The sequence below is a fragment of the Hemicordylus capensis genome, chromosome 3 (genome assembly GCF_027244095.1).
Source record: "Hemicordylus capensis ecotype Gifberg chromosome 3, rHemCap1.1.pri, whole genome shotgun sequence".
NCBI lineage: Eukaryota > Metazoa > Chordata > Lepidosauria > Squamata > Cordylidae > Hemicordylus > Hemicordylus capensis.
Genome location: NC_069659.1, coordinates 221,176,757 through 221,192,038, shown reverse-complemented (window position 1 = coordinate 221,192,038; position 15,282 = coordinate 221,176,757). Strand labels below are relative to the sequence as shown.

At 42.0% G+C, this 15,282-nt stretch overlaps 1 protein-coding gene across 15 annotated transcripts in view; it reads right to left on the bottom strand.

The window, feature by feature from the left end:
* GRID1 (glutamate ionotropic receptor delta type subunit 1) overlaps positions 1-15,282 on the bottom strand; it is a 1,034,570-nt gene that overhangs the window by 613,615 nt on the left and 405,673 nt on the right. The window lies entirely within an intron of this gene.

Below are 15,282 nucleotides of genomic sequence, written 5' to 3'. Positions count from 1 at the left end.
ACTACAGATATTTATATACTGCTCTTCAACCAAAGTTCTCAAAGAGGTTTACATAGAAAAATACATAAATAAGATGGTCCCCTGTCCCCAAAGGGCTTACAATCTAAAAAGAAACATAAAGGCAGATACCAGCAACAGCCACTGGAGGGATGCTATGCTGGGGCTGGATAGGGACAGTGGCTCTCCCCCTGCTAAATATAAGAGAATCATCACTCACTTTAAAAGGTGGCTCTGCTCAGTTGGCAGGTTGGTCCCCTGTCCCCAAAGGGCTTACAATCTAAAAAGAAACATAAAGGCAGATACCAGCAACAGCCACTGGAGGGATGCTGTGCTGGGGCTGGATAGGGACAGTGGCTCTCCCCCTGCTAAATATAAGAGAATCATCACTCACTTTAAAAGGTGGCTCTGCTCAGTTGGCAGGGGTCTAACTGCAGCGAAATTGGAAAGGGAGCTAGCTTTGGCATCCTAAACTAGTCAAGTCAGAGCCCAGACCCATTCTCATTCTCTCTCTCTCTCACACACACACACCCCTGATTATTATATCTTTAATAAAATTGGGATAAACAGATGCATCATAAATTTTAGTTTAAGACGAAGGCTGTGATTTGCATAGTGACCAAGGCCACCAATCACCTAAATCTGTACCTGGATGTAGAAAAATTGGCTTCTGGCTAATCTGGAAACATTGACTTCTAGCTGGCCCAGAATACATTTTGGGAACCAATAGAACTAATGGATTGAGCCCTGCCTAAAGGATTCAGCAGCCTGCGGCAGCACTTCAGTTTCAGATGTGTGGTGAAGCTATCTCAGAGCATCCCTTCGCAGCAAAATGCTTGGCTTTGCAATTGCATGCAGGATTGCAACTGCGATTTCTTGATCTCTAAGAAATTGTAGCATGCCAGACGGTGGGTGAGAGAATATTCTTCCTTACCCTGGGAAATCTGTCCAAAGCCACATGACAAATATGTAGTTGAGTTTCTAAAACAGGACAATAAGGGCAAACTATTTTTTTCAACTATCTGTTTAATATGAAGAATGGATATAATGCAGCCAAAGAGAAGCACCATTAATTTCCATACATTTTAATGGGGAAAGCCAGAGCATATGCTTATTTCACCCATTTAAACCAATGGGGCTTAAAATGCTTCACATGGCTGGCTGGATCCTGCCACAATTTCTAAGGATTTCTCACCTCACCTTTTCCCTTCCCAAATACATGTTATATTGTGAGTGTCCCTTTAAAAAGTAATAAATATCCTAAAAGCATATTTTAAAGCACAGAGAAGAACTGAACATTTATTAACACCACCATATATGTCTTTTAAAAATCTGGAACAGCAGATGTACTCTTAAAAGGCTATGAATTTCAAGCCACCTGCTACTCAAGACTGACTACTGAACAAATGCTAAATGTTTTTGTAGCTTGTTAAACCGAATCAGCAATTACTTCCTTCAAAACAAAGGCAGCACGGCTGGAGGTGTTGTTCTTTTTTTAAAGCACAAAGAATCCAGTATTTTCACTTGCGCTCTCTCTCTTTCTCTCTCAGATTACAGAAAAAGATCAAAAAGGTAGTGCTGTGGCAGAGCCTATGTCTTCTGAACACTGTTGCTCCAGTACTGCCCAACAAAACAATTAGCTATCTGAAGCATTAGCTAAAAAAATGCAAAGCAATAAAGAGTGTAAAAGTCACATGGTCACATGCATTATGACACCTCTAAGCCTCTGTTGCCGTTATTAGAACATCCTGGCCCAAAGCTACCATGAGGCACTTCAGCTTTATTTTATTTTATTTTATTTTATTTAACACATTTGTATGTGTTAATGAAAAACTCAAGTCTCTGGGTGGTTTACAACAAAACAATAAAAACAACCGATAAAAAGATTAAAACATCTTTTAATGATCTGCAGGGAGTGGCAGATCAGACAAAAGGACCATCTAGTTCAGCATCCTGGTTCCCATAGTGGCCAACTAGTCACCACTGGAAAGCCCACAAGAAAGAGATGAAGACATATCCCCTTTCCTACTGTTGTTTCCTTGAAACTGGTATACAGAGGCATACTGCTGTTGAATTTGCAGATGACATATAACCTGAAAAACCTGTCCCCCATGAGTTTATCAAATCTGATAATGTATCTAATGCTGATCTTGTCTTGTACCTTAAGGTAACACCATTTAGAAAGACTAGATGCATGTATTTCATGTTAAATTCCTTCCAAGACATGTTGGGTTTTGTGAAGCTTTGTCTTGGAAGCATGAAATTGACAACCATATAAAAACTTCAAATAGAAATGGCCAACCTGCCAAGTGTATTGCCACAAGCTGGTAACATATCCCTAGGGACTATACTAAATGTTAATCAGAGTGTGGAAAACATTTCACTTTCACTTGAAATGAAAATATATCTTCAAGTTACAGGAGGGCATTTCATGTTACATATCTTTCCAGACTTTGTACATATTGTCCTGGCTACTAATGTGCTCCACAACTGAGAATATCTAGCTGATGTCATTCATCCAGAATGCCCCATCCCCTAATTTAGCTTTGTTCCAGAACAACACTGTGGCCCTGGCAACTCCATTATCTAGAGAGTAGTCAATTGATGGGAAATATAATTTTGCCACATAAACTGACCTAGTGGCTAGTCAATTGACCACTCTAGAGAATTGAGTGGCCAGGGCCAACTCCAGGTCACTGGGGACTCTGGGCACAGTGCCCTGGTGGGCCACACTCTTGACAGTTGCCCCTCTACTGGACCCCCATTGGGCTGTGGTGGATTTACCGAGCATCAGGCACTCCTCTCACTGCCAGCACAGATGAGCCACTCAGAGGCTTACCAAAGCAGCAGGTGATTCTCACCAACATTTGCGCAGAGTGCTGTTTTCCCAGAATGCCTCAATCTCATGACTCTGTTGTTCTGAAGCAATGTTACATTAGGGGATGGGGCACTCTGGGGAAATGGCACTCCACTCTAGCCATGGTGCTGAGAGTGAGGAACCCTTGTTCCAAGGGTGAGGAACCCTTGTCGCAGCAAATACTGGAGACAGAGATGGCAGTGGGAGTGGCAGAAGTCAGCAACAGGGGCCCTCTCAGGCCACTAGTGCCATAGCATTTCCCCAAGGGATGTCTGCTGAGGCTGGTCAGGGATGGGGTGGGGTCCTGGGTTAGAGAGGTGGTCAATGCCTCCCTAGAACAGGGAGAGGTGCCTCCTTGTTGAAAACAGTTGTTGTTAGGTCCCTGCTTTAAAAAATGTTATTTAGACCCAGCTGTCTTGAATAACCTTTGGCCTGTCTCTAATTTGCCATTCCTGAGCAAAGGCATTGAAGCACATGGTGGTTTCTCAACTACAGGAGTTTCTAGAGGAAAGGGATACTTTCTAGTCCTGCTTCTGCCCCAAGTATGAGACAGCAACTGTCTTGGTTACTCTGGGTCTTCTCTTCAGGGTAGGGCCTGGGGCACTGTTTTGTGGGGTTTCAGTCCTATCTGGAGGGTTATATACAGAAGGTAGTGCTATGGGACACATATTTTAAATAAATACATAAAGTGTGCTGATGCTGGCTCTGAAGATGGGCATCTCTGTTACAAAGTGATGAAACTGGCAAAGTACTGTGTTTTGTGTTTTCACGGTAATTCAGCAAAACAGGTCCACAGAGGCTTGACATGCCACACCTGTCCACATGAGGTGAGCAAGACAGGCCCACCAAGGGTAGGGTCTGGTTTAGGGTGCTGGCACTACTTTAAAAAAAAACAACCCACCTGAAATAGCTAATTACCCCAATCAGTATACCATCAAACATTTGGGATCCTGTTGGTAATCAAATAACCATTTTAAAAATCATTGCTCTTAAAGGATTTTCCCCATTGACTGTTTCTCCCACGCAAAGACAAAATTACAAAGGGCAAACAATTTTTCAAAAGGCCACGCTGATTCTTACAGAACAATTCACATCCCAATACCACACTGAGCCACTCCTATCTCTGGCCTTGTCTGAAGCACAAGCAAAGAGGCCATTTGTAATTATGTAAATAAAATCGACTTTTAACCAGTCTCAACAACAGGACTCCAGAATGACTTTTTTTTAAAAAGTACAGAAAAATAAATTTGGTTCAGGTCATAAGAATTAAGAACAACCCTGCAGGATCAGGCCCAAGGCCTATCTAGACCAGCATCCTGTTTCACACAGTGGCCCAGCAGATGCCTTTGGGGAGCCCACAGGCAAGAGGTATGTGCATGCCCTCTCTCCCGCTGTTGCTCCCCTGCAACTGGTATCAAGAGGCATCATCCCTCTGAGGCTGGAAGTGGCCCACAGCCACCAGACTAGCAGCCATTTCGATAGTCGAAGCAGAAACCAAAGGGCTGACTTATCCCTCATTTGGAAGGCTTAAATCATGATAGTTGTGAGCTAGAGAAAGAAGTGAAATGCTAGAGAAAGAAGTGAGAGAGAAAGAAGTGAAATGCTCTCACAAAAATGTCCTTGATGGTCTTTCCCTCCCTAATAAACATATGTCAGCCGCATTATCCAAATTTACTTCCTGTTAATTATATGGATATGTTTTCCTCCCTCTTTGTCTCCCAAAGAGGTGACCTGATTTAACAACAAGAAAACACTGCACTGCCAAATGAGAGACCCAGGTTTGGGAACAGATTTGATTTCCCAGGCTCATTGCCAGAGAAAACCTAGCATGTCACACAGGTAATTTATTTAGTATCAGTTGGAGAGGGAATAGAAGAAGTAGAAGAGAAAAGGGAGGATAAAGGGGGGGGGGATAGCTAGGCTGAGACAAAAAGGACCAGGAGACTCCTGGCAAGAGTCTTACCTGGCACTAGACAATGCTGATATCTCAGACTAAGGAGGGTGCAAGAGGCAGAAGAGGACTGAATGTTTCCTAAAGAACCATATGAACTGCCAAAACATCATGTCCAAGAAGTGGGTCACAACACAAAACGTTTGCCATACATCAGGAATAGTTTGCATGAGCAATAGGTGAGTGTAGGAAAAAATCAGCTCAATTCAGAACGGGCTCAGGAAAAATAGGTTTTCTTTTTTAAAAAATCAAATAATAATCCCCCACCCAAATTCCACTCCAACATTTGTCCCCAATAACCCATAAGGCTCCCTTGTCCTCTTCCCCTCACTGTTAAAAGACTCCACTGTCCATAAACGACATTGGATGTTTTCAACAACATCCCAGGTTTCAGAAAGTATGGGAAATGTAGTTCCTATATACTTACTAGGGACATCAGAAACAAAGGAATTAAATTCCTCATTGTTCCCTTTTCATTTATTTATGACAGTTTTATTCAGCAAGGAGCTCAGAGCAGTGTACATGGTTCTTTCCTTTCACCTAACAAGAAGTCTGTGAGGTTGTTTAGCTTGAGGGTTTGTATGTTTTTTGGCCAGCAATCACTCAATGAGCTTCATAGCTGATTTGAGATTGGAACCTAGTCCTAGTCCAACACACTAGCCACTACACCACACTTTCTCTCAACCCACTTACAACAATCTCCCCAAGGACTGAGGAACATGGGAAATGTAAAAGTAAAGTGTGCAGTCAAGTGGATATTGACTCCTGGCGACCACAGAGCCCTGTGGTTGTCTTTGGTAGAATACAGGAGTGGTTTGCCATTGCCTCCTCCCACGCAGTATGAGATAATGCCTTTCAACATCTTCCTATATTGCTGCTGCCCGATATAGGTGTTTCCCATAGTCTGGGAAACATACCAGCCGGGATTCGAACCGGTAACCTTCCGCTTGTTAGTCAAGCATTTCCCCGTTGCGTCACTGTAGTTCCCATCAATCTCGACAGCTGAGTTGCTGCCAGTGTTGCTGCTGGTGTTGCCAGCTCCAGGTAAATGTGAGTGAAAAAGGAAAGGCAGCAGCAGACTGGTGCCACAGAAAGCCCATTATGAACTAAAGCTTTGGTGAGGTTTAAGCCAATTCATAACAGGCTCACGGGGTGAAGTCTGCATCTTTCTTTCTGATACCCCCATTCCAAATCTCACCACCAGCACTAGCTTTTACCAAGTAATTGCTTGTTGATCCAGAGGAAATACGACCATGATCTTCTTATGCCTGGTTATAAGCTGATGCTCAAAGGAGGCGGCATCAACATGGTTATAGTCTCTCTAAGATCCCTTCCACTCATTAAGATTGTCAAGAAGAGTCTGTCTTCAGGTGCCACTAGTTCATCTGGTGGCAGCCTGGGATCGGGCCTTCTCAGTTGTCACCCCTAGGTTGTGGAATGTGCTCCCAATGAATATGAGAGGTTTATCTTCCTTGGACGCCTTCAAGAAAGCCTTAAAGACCCATCTTCTGAGCCTGGCTAAAGGCTGAGAGAGATTCCAGCCTGCAACCTTGGAGAGAGGTTAATTTTAATCTGGTTCAAATGTTTTTATTTTGTTTTAATTGTTTTATTATGCATTGTTTATTTTAATGTAAACCACCCCGAGCCACTTTAGGAAGGGCTGTATATCTAATCAATCAATCAAATAAATAAATAGCCCTTTTGCAGAAAATAGGAAAAGGCCTCTAATTAAAATCCTAGCACTACTACATTATTATTTAGCACCATGTATAGTTGTCCACTCCCAATCCAGGGAAGTTAAAACAAGTAGGACTTTGATTCTGCCTCACATGAGTGCGTATTATAACCTGAGAAGAAATACGGTGGGAGGCAGAGCAAAGGAAACTTACTCCTACAGTCAGAATTTAGCAATGCATTAAATAAACTGGAAAATTGCTGCCCATGAACAATGTACCATTTCTGCTGCCTGAAGTGGATGCCTCATTTTGCCTCATGGCAGTGTCAGCCCTGGTTTATTTACCAACATACAAGTTGAGCATAGGGGTGCCGGTAACCTGACAGAGATCGCTCGTCTTCCAAGCAGCATTTGCTCTCTCAAAACAGCAGCATATTTATGCAGCTTTCCCAACCAACTACAGAACCTCAGTCTGTTTCTCTTACTGCCAAAATTTAAATTGTGGTTTCCCCCCCCCCTCTTTCCTGCTACACTCAGGCAGAACACTGGTTTCAGCCCACCTCTCCCCACCCCTGTCTTGCCTGGCAAGTCTGTCTAGCAAATTCTAGTAGCTTATAGCCACCAGCCATCGAAGGCCATTAAGCAAGTAATCAAGCTGTGCAAAACCCTAGGAAGACAGTTACTTCCTCACTTGACCCAGCACAATACCATCCCCATAACAATAATATAGATAATCCATCATGTCCTATGCTCTAAAACAGTATACATGGGGATGGCAACAGAAAATGAGAGAGGGAGGGAGGGAGAGAGAGGGAGAGAGACATAAGCAAGATAGAATTTTGCCATTTTCTCCTTACTATATAAATGCTATGAGCAACAATCTTGCACACAGGATATAAATGGAATTTAATCAGCCTGGGTATAGAATTGAAGGCTTAGAAAATAAAGTAGTCAACTAGTTGTAAGAACACAACGTTTCTTGTGTGACTCCAGTAGCTTTGAATTTAACTCACTCATATAGATGTAACAGGGCACAACATATGGGATCAAATTAAGCACAGTATCACCCCTTTGCCAGGAGTGATGTCTAGGATGGGCATTTCCCCTCCATGTGAGAGAGCCAGCATGGTGTAGTGGTTAGAGTGCTGGACTAGCACTCAGGGAGAACAGAGTTCAAATCCCCATTCAGCCATGATACTTGCTGGGTGACTCTGGGCCATTCACTTCTCTCTCAGCCTAACCTACTTCACAGGGTTGTTGTGAGGAGAAACTTAAGTATGTAGTACACCGCTCTAGGCTCCTTGGAGGAAGAGCGGGATATAAAATGTAATAATAATAATAATAATAATAGAAAACAAGTTAAAATAATTGACATAGCAATACCAGGGGATAGCAGAATAGAAGAAAAAGAAATAGAAAAAATAACAAAATACAAAGATCTACAAATTGAAATTGAAAGGCTGTGGCAGAAAAAGACCAAAATAATCCCAGTGGTAATTGGCGCCATGGGTGCAGTTCCAAAAGACCTTGACGAGCACCTCAACACCATAGGGGCCACAGAAATCACCATTAGCCAATTACAAAAAGCAACTTTACTGGGAACAGCCTATATTCTGCGACAATATCTATAACAGCAACAACATTGACAATCAAATCCAGCCATCCCAGGTCCTTGGGAAGGACTCGATGTCTGGATGAAACAAACCAGTCAATAACACCTGTCTGACTATGTAAATAAATACATAATAATGTTCCCCATTTCAGGCCAAAATGTGCCACTATTTCTCAGGAGCCCCATTAATTTGAGTTACTATGTAGGAGATATTTTGTGAGTGGGAAAATCTGAGCTGTAGTGTAATGCAGTTTTAATCCAGTGTGTGACTTAATAAGATGAATGTATAAAGATGTTAACATGTGCTGCACTGAGATATATTATGCTTTCTGAAAAATCCTAATACAATTGCTAACAAGAAAAACAACAAAAGTAACCACTACCAATGCTCTTAAAATGCACAACTTTGCAATTTAGTTTTGAAAATACCCAAGAGTGGGACTTTAAATCTTGCTGAGAATTTTGCTCCCTCTTGAATGCTCTTGCCCCCCCCCCCCATAGTTGAAATGACATCTCTGCCTTTCCATTCTTGCAACTCTAACTCCCAAAGTGTCTTGACAAAGCAGCACATAAACACAATAGGAACCGGAAGGAAAACCTGGCAACATTTGTAAAGATTCCACAGCTCAGTGGCAGAAATTTGGCATGAGAATGAACTTGCTGTTCTCTATTCTACTATCCCCAGTCATGGCAATGAGAGTTTTACAAAAGAATTCAAGAATCCTGGAAGGCTTACAGAAAACACTCACATTTCTACACTCCTACGTTTGCAAAAATCACTTTAGAAATCTGAAATTGAGGCCAAAGTTGTCATAGATTTCAAAAGGTTAGATATATTTGATGATTCCAACTGAATTTTTAAAATGTGAAACTTTAAAGATTATTGTTTATCATAAAGGTAAAGTGTGCCATCAAGTCTATTTCAGCTCCTGGCATCCACAGAGCCCTGTGGTTTTCTTTGGAAGAATACAGGAGGGGTTTTCCATTGCCATCTCCTGTGCAGTCTGAGATGATGTCATTCACAATCTTCCTATATCGCTGCTGCCCGATATAGTACCAGTGGGGATTTGAACCAGCAACCTTCTGCTTGTTAGTCAAGCATTTCCCCACTGCGCTACTGAAGGTGGTTGTATTATTTACCATACAGGGGTACAAATATAAAAGGATAGTTTCAAGGGTCATGAACCCCAATGCTAATTCCAATTAGGTGTCAGAAACCATAAATAAATATATGTCGTTTCCCCCTCAAAACCACCTAGAAGTGATAATTATTAATTATTATTAGTTAAATGTAAACATCACATTAGTTTAATTGCTGAGCCAACATCAAGCAGTTCTTGTATTGTTAAATTAGTATTTGCAGATACTAATTTAACCATGTTGGGGTCATTTTGTCCCCCCACCACCACTACCATTAATAGGAAGTGATTCATTTTCCTCCATTTGCTTTAGTTAGCATCTGAGGGCCAAACTACAAGAGACAGAGATGTGTGAATTCATCACCCTTTCTTTGCAAAAAACATTCAGTAGCTCAATCCAGAATGCAGCCATGTCACACAGTGGAGGGAGTTTAACCCTTTCCCTTCTCACAGTTGTTCCAATGCAAATCACCCCTCCTGAAGCTATTTACCCCATTACTAAAAATGTTAGGATACACAACCTGGGTTCATATACGTTTACTAACATAGCAAATAGCGGTGAGGCAGGTGATTTTCACTGAGAACATGGCATGAGGAGAAAGGGATAAACCTACTCACCTACCATCATAGTCCCAATCCAGATTGCCCCCTCCCTGCAGCAGCCAGCTACAAACAATCTTTAAAGAGATGGAGAAACATTCAGTGCAGTTTGGCACTGACCCCACTGCCCATTCACAGCAAAATCCTCAAACTTGACCAAAAAAACAACCACACACAACATTGGGGAAAGGAATAGAGTGAGAGGCCTCAGAATACCCATCCCTTTTATTGTAGAAGATTACATGGAGTGAAATGGCACAGGTTAGATTAGGGGGGGGGGAGATTTATAATATATTATATCCACATGTATATTTAGGTGAGTTACAACTCCAACTGTGTAGAACAGTTAAGTGTCTTTTTGTTCTTGTCCTTGTTTTCCACTTGAAACCATTCATCTAGTGACCTCTTTGCCAAGGAAGTCTTTGTAAAATAAAGAGACCTTGGATCCTAACAGGTATCTTTCAGCCAGAGTACACACATCTAATAATTCTAGTCCAAAAGTGTGCATTAATAGGATTACCAGCTTTGACATTTTAGTGCTCATAAACAGGCTTCAAAAGGTAGCAGCCCACTCCCAAGACATTTGCATGATTGTGGAGCTCTAACCTCTCGTGATGCTTTGTTCCAAGCAGCCTGGCTGAAGACTCATATACCAGAAAGGTTATCTTCATAAACCAGAAACAACCCGGAGATGCATTTTTTGTGCCTTTATGCATGAAAGTTCAGATTCTAGAAAATCTGCATGGAGAAACTAAATCGCTGGAATCCACACCTTCTGGTTTATGCTGGCTACAAGAGTGTGGACATGATCGAAGGCATTTAATGCCTACACATTTGTGGCTTTAATTTTACGTGTATTCACTGTGAGGGAAATTCCACTGAAATCAATGGGCTTTGCACGTGAACAGTCCCAGTCTCACTCCCTGGCATCTCCCAAAGCTAGGAAAGAATCCTGTCTCAATCTGAAACCCTGGGGAGTAGAGGAGCACCCAGGTAATTTTGGAGCCTGGACCTAAAGGCCTTTGGAGGCCCCCCTGCTAATTAAGCATCATCATGCTTGGCTGGGCGACCACACCACCAGGGATGGACTAAAGAGGTTTGGGGGGCCCCTGGGGCTGTAGAGGCCCTGGACTTCAACCCAGAGGTCCAGGGGTAAGAGCACCTCTGCTGGGGAGCTGCAGCCAGTTGTTATGACAATACTGAGCTTGATGGATCGATGGTCTGACTGAACAGATGGAGTTCCGTACTGTTTGTTGAAAGGAGCTTACTTCCAAGTGAACATGGTTAGGGCTAGGGCCACAGGTCTGCCTGGAATCACGATAACATGACTTATCATCATGTTCGGGTTGGAACTTTTGCCTAAAATCTACTAGGTAGTGAATACAAAAGTTTAGTCGTCTAATTTCACTAAGTTAAACAGTTTATATTCATGTATACACTATTGTGCTGAGCAATCCTATTCATATTTACTCAGAATTAAGCCCCATTCTGTTCAAGGAGGCTTTCTTCCAGGTAGGTGTGCATGGGATTGATGCCTTAGTCCACTTAAATGCCTCACTGAGAGCCAAAGGACACATTTGCCGAAATGCATTTTTAAGAGCCATTGTTAAACCAAAAGTACATCTTCATCCACAAAAAGGAGTTGTGGGAGGCCAATCCTTCCAGGAGCACGCTGTGTGAGGAATGGGGAAATTAACTCTTTCCCTTCACACCCTTTTCATACTGAAACCCACCCCAAAGCTATTTAACCTCGAAGTGGCTATTTTTATATAATGTATGTAATTGTGCATACATGTTCTTAAAAGTAATTAAAAACAGTTTAATTAATTTGCTGCAAGTCGCTGTTTTGGGAGCAAACAGCAACTTGGGGAGCCATTTCCAGCAGCTCCAGGGAAAAGGTTAACTTCTTCCTCCCTGCATACAATGGCTCCTATCAGATTCTCGCCACAGTTGTTTTTTTGAGGGGAAGTAGATCATCGTTTTAAGCATGCCTCCTGAAAAATACATTTAGACTAATATCTAGTTTGGCCTTGAGCTGCCCTATGTGGATAATCATCTCCACCACACCCCACCCTGACCTCCATTTTGGGGTCAGACTTCAGCAAGACAAAGACAACACAGCTTCCAGGAATGGCATATACAATGTTATGTGGGGATGCATCATTTTAAAAAGGGTTGTTTATTTATTTTATTTTAAAAGACAAAATAAAGCCTGCCATTCCAGCCCTATAAAGTGTGCATCCAAGCTCCCATTTTGATTGGTTTTCTAATCTGAACCTATTAAAATGATGGCTCTTTCTTTAAGAGCCTGATTAGCCAAGAGATCAAAATGCATCAAGTCAAAAGGGCAACTAGTTGTATGTTTAATTAAGGCTTAAGATCTTTCAAAAGACACATCCATAGCAATTCTCTCTGTGTGTCTCAGCTAATGACCTGAATGTTAACAAGAAGAAAAAGGAGATGTATAAGAGGTTGCTAGACAGGAGTGACAGAAAGGGAACAAGAGGATGAGACTGTATCTGAAAATATCTGCAAAGCCAACAAAGCAATTGAATATAAAGTGCGATTGCATATTCATGTAGGGCAGGCTTAAGAAAGGGAAAACCAAAAAGAAAGTGGCTCTGTGTTACTATCTAAAGGATGCTTGGCACTCATTCAGTGACCTACTCATTCGTGATGGTATCAAAAGTTGTTCAGATATTTCCACAGCAGACAGAAATCTGATCTTTCATACACATGTCAGCCAAAACACCCTGATGGCTTCTTAAAAATCTGTAGGCTGGACGTTTTTACATTTAACAAACCAAAGATGCAATACAAAATTGACATCATCCCAATAATTGTGTAGAAGCAGCCATCACAAAGCAAGAGAAGTCCTATGTGCACCTTTCACACGCTTGAACCAGCCTCAGATGGTGGTGGTGAGGAATTTGCAGTAGCAGTCAGAAACAGAACCTTTCCCCAAGTGAGACAAGCCACACATGCAGAGAATGAAGAAGTAGTGTGACAATTCCTCCTTCGTACTTTAATAACTTTGAGGCTGAGGGACAAACTACACATTATGTTAAATATCTTTTAAAGCACTGTGCTTAGGGGAGTGCCCCCCCGACAAACAAAAATGCAGTTGCAAGAGGCCCAGATTCAGGATGCAACCCTATCTGAAGCTAACAGCAGCTTTGAGGATAAACAGCAGCAATGGGAGGAGGGGATTTTCAGCAGGAAAATGGCCTGAGGGAAAAGGATTAACCTTACCACAAGCCATGGTCCTGATCTGGGTCAGGGCTTCTTGGTTGCATTTTGTTTGAAGAAATTGCTGGCCAGTCCTAAGCACATTACTTTAGAGTACATTTAAGGTAACATGCCACTTGGCCCTTAGAGAAAGAGAGACAGAAACACATCTATGAGTCCAGAAAGAACCCTTCAGTCACCATTGCATGTATACATTTATTGTTGATTAACTGAGCAGAAATATAATGGACAGCATGTTCAGCTTCCGGCTCCTTCAGCTGCTCTGATGGGGTGATGGCAAGCTACAGTAGCTGCAGTGACAGTTACAGAATGTCCGTCATGCAGTGTTCTGCTGCTACTGAGATGTCAGGTGCTGTCATCTCAGTGACAGCCAATCCTAGACTGCTGAACACTTCATCATGGACATTCTATTACTGTCACTGCGGCTACTATGCTTCGCCCAGAACATCAGAGCAGCTGAAGAATTTTGAAGCCAAAATGTCTTGCCCACTATATTTCTGTTTATTTAATTAACAATAAATTTATACTGTTCTTGTTGAGTAACAATCTCCTTCTGGGATCCAGATATTACTTGTATGGAGTTCTGTGTGCAACTTTTACAATCCCCTCTCTCCAAGATTGTGAGCCCGTTGGGGACAGGGTACCATCTTATTTATTATTTTTCTATGTAAACCACTAGAGCTGTGCAAATCAATTTGAGCTCAAATTGAATATAAGAAGCTGCCATATACTGAGTCAGACCTTTGGTCCATCTAGCTCAGTATTGTCTACACAGATTGGCAGCGGTCTCTCCAAGGTTGCAGGCAGGAACCTCTCTCAGCCCTATCTTGGAGAAGCCAGAGATGGAACTTGAAACCTTCTGCTCTTCCCAGAGCGGCTCCATCCCCTGAGGGGAATATCTTACAGAGCTCACACTTCTCGTCTCTCATTCAAATGCAACCAGGGCAGACCCTGCTTAGCTAAGGGGACAAGTCATGCTTGCTACCACAATACCAGCTGAGATTATTTTATTATATGTAAATAAATAATGGAAGCATAATTAAGTGGAGAGATGAATAATTAAATAAATATTTAAAAAATATTTAATGAGGTGAAGTCTCCAGCTCTCAGGATTCTGTGAGAAAATATTTTCTGAATTTCTGTTTTTCATCTTTTGAGTTGGAAAAAGAAATGTGCAGCTGAAACAGCTTTTCAATGTGCTTTGGAACCCCAGCAAATATTTCCTTTCACAGAATAGTGAAACATGAAATTAAAAAAATACAAGGGGGAGTCAATAAATAAGATGAATTTTCATTTTTCATATGGACCCATTCTGTACTTATTACTACATATTCTCATTACCGCATGTCTGAACATGTAACACTCATAGACCCCTTTCTCACGATACGTGAGAAAGGGCTTGGCAGGGGAGGAACCTCAGAAAGCTTTTCTCCCTGACAGACAATCCTCTCCGTTGGTCTGGGCATGAAGATCGCTCACCCAGATGTGCAGCTGCCTTCTCTGGCAGCACAGATGGTTGGGGTGCCAGGAGGCATTGCTCCGCCCCCAGGACTCCCACAATGCACTGCACAAATACGCAGTGCATTATGGGGATTCATTTGACGCTGGCCAGGAACCCAGCAGTCTCCCAGTATATATTTGTGTGCACACAGACACACACAACACCAATATGTAAAGAGAACATAACTACTTATAAAAAGTATTTTCTACGAATTAACTAGTAACCTGCTACTAACTGTACAGTGGACTTCACACATGCATATACCTTTGATTTCTCTATGCTGGATTGTACACCTGATGACTGGCATCTTAATGTGTAAACTGAGTCCACTGAAAATCCCTGAACTTGAGATGTTGTGAAAGTTCTTTAGTGTTTGAGCTTGATGGTTCATTCACATGTGCAGGTCATGACTGGACATTACATTTGTCAAGCAATAAATAGGCACATGTGAGTTGAGAGTTCCATAGTAATCTCTATTTGCCTGCTAACAATTTTCTCAAAAAACTCCTTCAGTGTTTTCTCACTGGAACCTTCTGGATCTATGCAGCTGCAGAGCATTCCCCCTGCCCCACCCTCCATGAAGTCTTAAAGGGCACTATCAATTTTATTTTCTTCTGGCGTACTTTTCAAGATGACTTAACTTCAACCACACAGAAAGGCATTGGTTATTATGTCAAATGATTACACCATGTTGTCTCATT